Below are 8,602 nucleotides of genomic sequence, written 5' to 3'. Positions count from 1 at the left end.
ANNCAAGCGGTNNNACAGCTACATACGTGTGNNCTGATAGCCATCCATCTTCATCAAATAGATTATTAAATAGTTAATGCCGNTTAAATGATCAGTAGCCCATTATAAGAAAGCCTAATAAATTGTAAATGAGCCTGCTATATAGGAATTTTTCTGCTTTTCGCTTGTTGTAACTGTTGCGTTACATTTCCTGATGAAGTCTCGCCGTATGGCAGACGAAACGTTGGAAATACACTATACGTTTTTATACCAGATGAGCCACTGATATATTGTTTGTACTATGCCTGGTAGCAGAAGTAACAGAATGAACGTTGTTTACTTGGTTTCAGAGGACAGCATCTGCGAAACGTTTCAACTCTGCACAAGTATGCTTGCAACTCCTGTACCGACGCTTCCTCAACTATTAGAATTAGTTCCCGACTCTCCTCCTGTTGAAAGGCCCCTCACATTTACTGAAATGAGCCCGGTCACTACTGCTTCGTACTCGAGGGCCAGCTCATTTGAAGAGCCACCAGCAAAGCGACAGAGAAGGGGAACCAAACAAACCGACGTTTAAATAGTTGACTTGCAGAAGTCTATATTGGATCAAATCACAACAATCTTTTCCACTCTTGTTGAAATCAAAAACATTCAACAACAACGCCTTCAAGTGGAGATTAAAAGACTTGCTTTAAAAAAATGTTAAATTGCCTATTTACGCTATTCATTTGTTTAGTTTCGTTCTTATTTATTTCGTTTATTGTGTTTGTGTTTAAAACTGTTGCAACTGAACGCTCAAAGAGACATTTAGATTACTTAATATCATTGATCACTGTCAATACTGCCGTTACGGTTTATCTAATTGAGATCCCCTACTATTAGGGTAACAGAGTCTACGTCATGCCGAACATTTTTACGACGCAGAGACACAATAAAAATGACCCCCCCCCCTTCCCCTATGAAAACAAGCTGTTAGGAGTTATTTGATTTTATTCAAACTCTTTTGATTTTATTCAAACGTAAATTTACAATAGCGTTTCGCACATTAACTCCTCCTCATTCCTCTGAAGACGTCGTATTTTCGGAATCCACGCTGCCAACCTCGTCCACCAACAGAGCAGCATTTTCTTGGGATTTTGGGAGGCATTGGAACTCCTCTGCGGCGACAGATATTGTGCAGTATACAACATGCCATCGTAATTTGACAAGCCTTCTTAGGAAAGTTTTTGGGTTTTTTTAACAGTCTGCCACCGGAGTGATCAATAATTCGCCATCGTTGTTTTAGGATTCCAAATGACCTAAATTCAAGAAATATTTAAGTTTTACATACTTAAAAATTGAACATTTAAAACCTACTTCTCCACCAATGATCGTGTTTTCTGATGCGCGTTGTTGAACCGTTTCTGTGCTCCGGTTGACGGTTTACCAAAAGGTGTCATCAGCCAACTTTTAATAATGGGTATCCGCTGTCCCCCAAAAGAACACCACAACCAAACTCAGTTGCCTCAAAACGTCGGAATACTCCGGAGTTTTTTAAAATAAAAGAATCGTGTGAGCTTCCCGGCCATCTTGCAACAATATTTCGAAACACGCCGATTACATATAGCCTGACAAAGAATTATTCGTCAAGACCTATAAATGATTTGAAAGAAAGTAACTCTTACCTGCACATTGATGGAATGAAAACCTTTTCGATTCACGTATAAATGCTCGTTTTGACTCGGTGCTATGATCGGAATAGGAGTCCCGTCAATGCAACCAACAACTGACGGGAAATGAGCAAGTTGATAAAAACTGTTGCTTGATTTGCATTTGCTCATTTCTGTCTGGCATATATATATTACGATCTTTCGCCATGCCGCACAAACTCTCAAGGAATTTTGTAAATACTCGACTGACCGTCGGTTGAGTAACATTGATGTAATCTTTGCTTACATTTTGAAAACTACGTGACCCCAACAACTTTAAGGCAAAGGAGTGTGGTGGAAATCATTCGTTTTTTCTTCATGTCTTCCCGTACCATATCACATACCTCCAAAATTGCATCTTTTGACATTCTATATTCCGCAATAAGTTTACTATCTGCCAACAATAGAGGGTTTCGTCTTTCTGGGTACCTCTGTGATGCGCTTGCTCTTACAACACCGTAAGCCGCCATATTTGACCAAATAACACTGTTCGTAGTTTTCGACATTGCGCAGAACTACGCACTGTGTTTTTTCCTACGCACAGCAGATAGTCTGACGTGTATACCGATTTCTTTTCTTCGCTCGTCGAGTTTACGCAATGTGACGAGTATGTTTCCCCAGGTCAGATCAGAGAATAATCACTGAGTCAAAAGGATGTTGCTTGTTATACCATTTTTTAATAATACGACATAGTTTTCTTGGTCTTTGTTCTTTTAATATATTTTAGTTACGCTTGACTTCTGTCTGTAGTGATCTCTGTCTGTAGTGATCTGTTTCTCATTTTGGTTTTTATAGAATTGAAACATCTTGTTTTTTGAAGATGTTGTGGTAAAGTACAATAGCTTGCCAGCATATAGTACTGTTGTTGAGAGGACTAGTAAGTGCTATAAAGCTAAACGTCGCAACATCAGTTAGCAAAATTCTTGCTAGAAGAACTGATTTAAATAAAATGTATGTTTGAACTTGAGTCCGTGGTTGAGTCACAATGGGTTCGACTTTTAAACAAATACCTTCGTGATGGCGGTCGAACATTCTTTCGTGGGAAACATTTCTCGACTAGAACCTTCCATCCGCGTATACGGGCTTCAGACGTTCCGGAATCCAAAAGAAGTTTTGGGCTTCTCTACGATCTGTTGTCTCCGCGATGTTAGGGACTCCGTCATCCACATCAGTTCCTTTCAGGTTTCTTTTCTGTCCGTAGACGTCGTTTCTTTGACCATCCTGCGGACAAATTTGATAATAATAGGTACCCTCCTGTTCTTTTTTGGCAGGACATGGGCAATAATATCAATGTCTGCCGGGGTTACTGGATAAGGGAAGTTTAGTTTATTTAGAACATTTAACACATAATGTAAAAAAAACTATTTCTATCCCCAGGTACTCTCCTGCTCCCATGAACGATGAGGCAATTGCGGCGTCCATATTGTTCTAGATCGTCCAGCCGGTCGTCTGTCTTCTTCAAAAGAGAGCTGTTAGGTCTTTTAATGATGTTTCTAGGCCGTTTAGCATCTTGCGCATCTCTTTGAGTTCCGGTGACTCTGTAATAACAGCAACAGCAGGAGAAGGAGCATCATTGTTTATACCACTTTCATACTCATCTTGTTTCATTGTTTATACCACTTTCATACTCATCTTGTTTAAAGAGCAAAGGAGGCTATCTTCTCCATGATCGTTTCCATAAGTTCAGTAAATATATATTGGCACAGTTCTAAAACAGTTTAACCCCTACTCTTGCATATATATTCTTCACCTTATTCAAATATATTTGGTGCAATGAATTTTGCAGGCAAGTTCAACAAAGGTACAACATCAAATTTAATTATTTACATGTAGACTGTTTAATGTCTTCCGGCTTAAAAAGTGCCTCACAGATAGATGGCCTGTACAAATAGTTATACAACTGCAATTTGTGAAATCTATACATTTATAAATAAGTTGTCAGCCATAATATACAAAAATAAAACAAGTTCCATTCATTCATGCAACCTAAAACAAGTTGTGTATATACTCATTAGGCATAAATAACAGTAAAGCACCTTTCTCTGTGCAACATACATATCTTTCCCCTTTCGCGGGATCAGGGTTCCGGTAATACAAAATAGCCAGTACAACTGCAATTTGTGAAATCTATACATTTATAAATAAGTTGTCAGCCATAATATACAAAAATAAAACAAGTTCCATTCATTCATGCAACCTAAAACAAGTTGTGTATATACTCATTAGGCATAAATAACAGTAAAGCACCTTTCTCTGTGCAACATACATATCTTTCCCCTTTCGCGGGATCAGGGTTCCGGTAATACAAAATGCACTGCCAGTTCTTTACAGTGAGTGCCTCCTCTACATGCTTGGCCAGATCTGCTCGCAACATTTTAAATGGGGACGTTTAACGTTTGGAAATGTTGCCCCTTATACTCAAAAGAGCAACCACAGTTACAGCAGTGCGGCATTTTTATAATACAGTATTTGTGCGTCTGTATAAACAACAAACTGCCGAGATATGCACAAATACTCAAAAGAGCAACCACAGTTACAGCAGTGCGGCATTTTTATAATACAGTATTTGTGCGTCTGTATAAACAAACTGCCGAGCAATTCAACGCTATTATGAAATCGGAATTAGCACGGATTTGTAGCGGCCCGTCGTAGTATTACGTCACGTAAATTTTTTTGTCCCCAAATATTGACCTGTGAACCAAGGAGAACCGGATGAGGACCGATGAGACAATAACGAGAGAACGAAATGCTAACAACAAGAACGACTATACAGTTACTGTAACAGAGGGTACAGAACTGTGTGATGTCTTGCCAAAACTAAACGGCAAACGAAAACTCCTAGATAACCGAGACTAGGACGTTCTTCAGACACCCGCGAGCGCACCAAGTCAACTGCAGCTCACCTGCAATTAGCTCATAAACAATAATATACTAACTGGTGTCCAAAGATTCATTGAAGCGTGACCTGTCTAAACTTTTTTGCCAGTTTCATATCTGTATGTTTAGGTATCTATGCTTTTCTGTTTTCATGATTGAGATGTCCCGAAAATATCCCCAGATATTCCTATATCGCAATGAAAGATACCTTGTTTTCAATCCAGGTTACTTTTTTTGAATAGGACTTGCCCTTTTTTAACTGTGTCCAAAGATTCATTGAAGCGTGACCTCTGTCCAATCCAGGTTACTTTTTTTGAATAGGACTTGCCCTTTTTTAACTGTGTCCAAAGATTCATTGAAGCGTGACCTGTCGTAAACTTTTTTGCCAGTTTCATATCTGTATGTTTAGGTATCTATGCTTTTCTGTTTTCATGATTGAGATGTCCCGAAATTTCTGTTTTCATGATTGAGATGTCCCGAAAACATATACCGCAATGAAAGATACCTTGTTTTCAATCCAGGTTACTTTTTTTGATTAGGACTTGCCCTTTTTTATAACTTCATGTAATAACTAATCATGATAATTATGTTTTTTAGTGGGTTTAGCTAAAATTAAGTTATACAGGGGTTCACCATTTTTGTAAAATTTAGTATTCTGCTTTTTTTCTGTAAATAACCGTTAAATTAGACTTTGTAAGTGAAAAGAAATGTGGACAGCTGAACTAGCAGCATACATTTGGTTGCAATCAACACACTTTATCGGTCATGTACTTCGTACAATTTCCTTGTAGTTAGGTGTTCCGGTCATCTTTAACTTGATCGACATATAGGATTTATCATAATATTCTGGTCCTCTGGATTCAGAAAAATCTCTAGTAAGATGTGGAATCTTACCTGAACATGATGGCGCCGTGACCTAACAACCAACATTTGGCTAAACGACGTGTAAAAACAGTTTCCATCCCCCAATGCAGATATTGGTTGTTTGTATTTAAATAAAATATGAGCACATTAATCTTTCATCAAACTTTGATCTTTTTTGGCAGTTTTAATTTGTAAGTCATCATCATTAGGGTATTCTTGAGTTATCTTGCTGCAATTCTTTATCCATTTATAAACCTGCATAGTGTACCCACAGATTGCAATTATCACATTGAATGCAATCAGTAATACAATTTTCTGTACATTGCACACTTCCACATTTTTAATTCAAGAGTGATTAAGTCAATTCCACGTCTGTTGCACCGCCTCCGTTCTGACGTTCTATGGCTATTTGCCGTCCTCGTTTCCGCATTTTTGCGTTTAATTCCTGTTCTTTTTGGTTTGTACCTTTATATTTAGTGAAGCCAGCGCCAAACTTGTTTCTGTCAATTGCATTCTGCCGTCCTCGTTTCCGCATTTTTGCGTTTAATTCCTGTTCTTTTTGGTTTGTACCTTTATATTTAGTGAAGCCAGCGCCAAACTTGTTTCTGTCAATTGCATTCTGAAAGATTCTCGGTTATTCCAACGTCCATTTCTCAGTTAGCATAAAATATTCGTTTGTACGTTTGGGCAGAAACCCCAGATGTCTCTCCATACTAACCACGGTACAGAAACCCCAGATGTCTCCATACTACCACGGTACAGAAACCCCAGATGTCTCCATACTAACTCACAACTCCACTACACGGTAAGAAACAATTCCCATATAACCACAGAACATCCATAGGGGTCATTTGACGTGTTTCCCACCTGTGATGTTCTCGATGAACTATCATACGCTTCAGGCTTTCCCATTCCAGCCTCATCGTAGTCAAAGTACCCTCTCGTCATGTCTACTTGTTTAGGTATATTCGCAAGATGTCTACCACGGTACAGAAACCCCAGATGTCTCCATACTAACCACAACTGAAACATCCAGATGTCAGCGCCAAACTTGTTTCTGTCAATTGCATTCTGCCGTCCTCGTTTCCGCATTTTTGCGTTTAATTCCTGTTCTTTTTGGTTTGTACCTTTATATTTAGTGAAGCCAGCGCCAAACTTGTTTCTGTCAATTGCATTCTGAAAGATTCTCGGTTATTCCAACGTCCATTTCTCAGTTAGCATAAAATTTTCGTTTGTACGTTTGGGCAGAAACCCCAGATGTCTCTCCATACTAACCACGGTACAGAAACCCCAGATGTCTCCATACTACCACGGTACAGAAACCCCAGATGTCTCCATACTAACCACAACTGAAACATCCATGACCAGCTATGGGGGGTCATTTGACGTGTTTCCCACCTGTGATGTTCTCGATGAACTATCATACGCTTCAGGCTTTCCCATTCCAGCCCCATCGTAGTCAAAGTACCCTCTCGTCATGTCTACTTGTTTAGGTATATTCGCAAGATGTCTCCATACTACCACGGTACAGAAACCCCAGATGTCTCCATACTAACCACAACTGAAACATCCAGATGTCTCCATACTACCACGGTACAGAAACCCCAGATGTCTCCGTACTAACCACAACTGAAACATCCATGACCAGCTATGGGGGGTCATTTGACGTGTTTCCCACCTGTGATGTTCTCGATGAACTATCATACGCTTCAGGCTTTCCAATTCCAGCCTCATCGTAGTCAAAGTACCCTCTCGTCATGTCTACTTGTTTAGGTATATTCGCAAAAGAATCTACTCCCAGTACTTAAAAAGTGATAATAGTTCTAAATGTTTGCTAACCTCCGCTGCATAAAAAAATCTAAGGAGTGCCCTAATACTTTCTTCGGTATCAATTTCACATTTGTTATCTGCCAACAATAGGGGGTTTCGTCTTTCTGGGTACCTCTGTGATGCCCTTGCTCTTACCAAATGTAAGCCGCCATGTTTGACCAAATAACACTGTTCATAGTTTTTTACGCAACCTCCCGACATTGCGCAGAACATAATTAGTCTATATAAACAACAAACTGCCGAGATATGCACAAGGCTGCAATTCAACGCTATTATGAAATCGGAATTAGCACGGATTTGTAGCGGCCCGTCGTAGTATTACGTCACGTAAATTTTTTGTCCCCAAATATTGACCTGTGAACAAAGGAGAACCGGATGAGACAATAACGAGAGAACGAAATGCTAACAACAAGAACGACTATACAGTTACTGTAACAGAGGGTACAGAACCGTGTGATTTCTTGCCAGTCAAAACTAAACGGCAAACGAAAACTCCTAGATAACCGAGACTAGGAGACACCCGCGAGCGCACTAAGTCAACTGCAGCTCACCTGCAATTAGCTCATAAACAATAATATACTAATCCGGTGTCCAAATATTCATTGAAGCGTGACCTGTCTAAACTTTTTTGCCAGTTTCATATCTGTATGTGTTTAGGTATCTATTGAAATGTCCCGAAAATATCCCCAGATATTCCTATATCGCAATGAAAGATACCTTGTTTTCAATCCAGGTTACTTTTTTTTGAATGGGACTTGCCCTTTTTTAACTTCATGTAATAACTAATCATGATAATTATGTTTTTTAGTGGGTTTAGCTAAAATTAAGTTATACAGGGGTTCACCATTTTTGTAAAATTTAGTATTCTGCTTTTTTTTCTGTAAATAACCGTTAAATTAGACTTTGTAAGTGAAAAGAAATGTGGACAGCTGAACTAGCAGCATACATTTGGTTGCAATCAACACACTTTATCGGTCATGTACTTCGTACAATTTCCTTGTAGTTAGGTGTTCCGGTCATCTTTAACTTGATCGACATATAGGATTTTCCTTGTAGGTGTTCCGGTCATCTTTAACTTGATCAACATATAGAATTTATCATAATATTCTGGTCCTCTGGATTCAGAAAAATTTCTAGTAAGATGTGGAATCTTACCTGAACATGATGGCGCCGTGACCTAACAACCAACATTTGGAACGACGTGTAAAAACAGTTTCCATCCTCCAATGCAGATATTGGTAGTTTGTATTTAAATCAAAATATGAGCACATAAATCTCCCTCGACATATAGGATTTATCATAATATTCTTTGGTCCTCTGGATTCAGAAAAATCTCTAGTAAAGATGTGGAATCCTTAACCCTA

At 38.9% G+C, this 8,602-nt stretch overlaps 1 protein-coding gene across 4 annotated transcripts in view; it reads right to left on the bottom strand.

The window, feature by feature from the left end:
- ci-zf(ubr)-5 (zinc finger protein) overlaps positions 1-8,602 on the bottom strand; it is a 62,713-nt gene that overhangs the window by 14,349 nt on the left and 39,762 nt on the right. The gene's annotated exons all lie outside the window — the stretch shown is intronic.

This window comes from Ciona intestinalis, chromosome 2 (assembly GCF_000224145.3).
Source record: "Ciona intestinalis chromosome 2, KH, whole genome shotgun sequence".
Taxonomy (NCBI): Eukaryota; Metazoa; Chordata; class Ascidiacea; order Phlebobranchia; family Cionidae; genus Ciona; species Ciona intestinalis.
The sequence above is the reverse complement of the archived record's forward strand: the minus strand, read 5'-3'. Positions and strand labels throughout refer to the sequence as shown.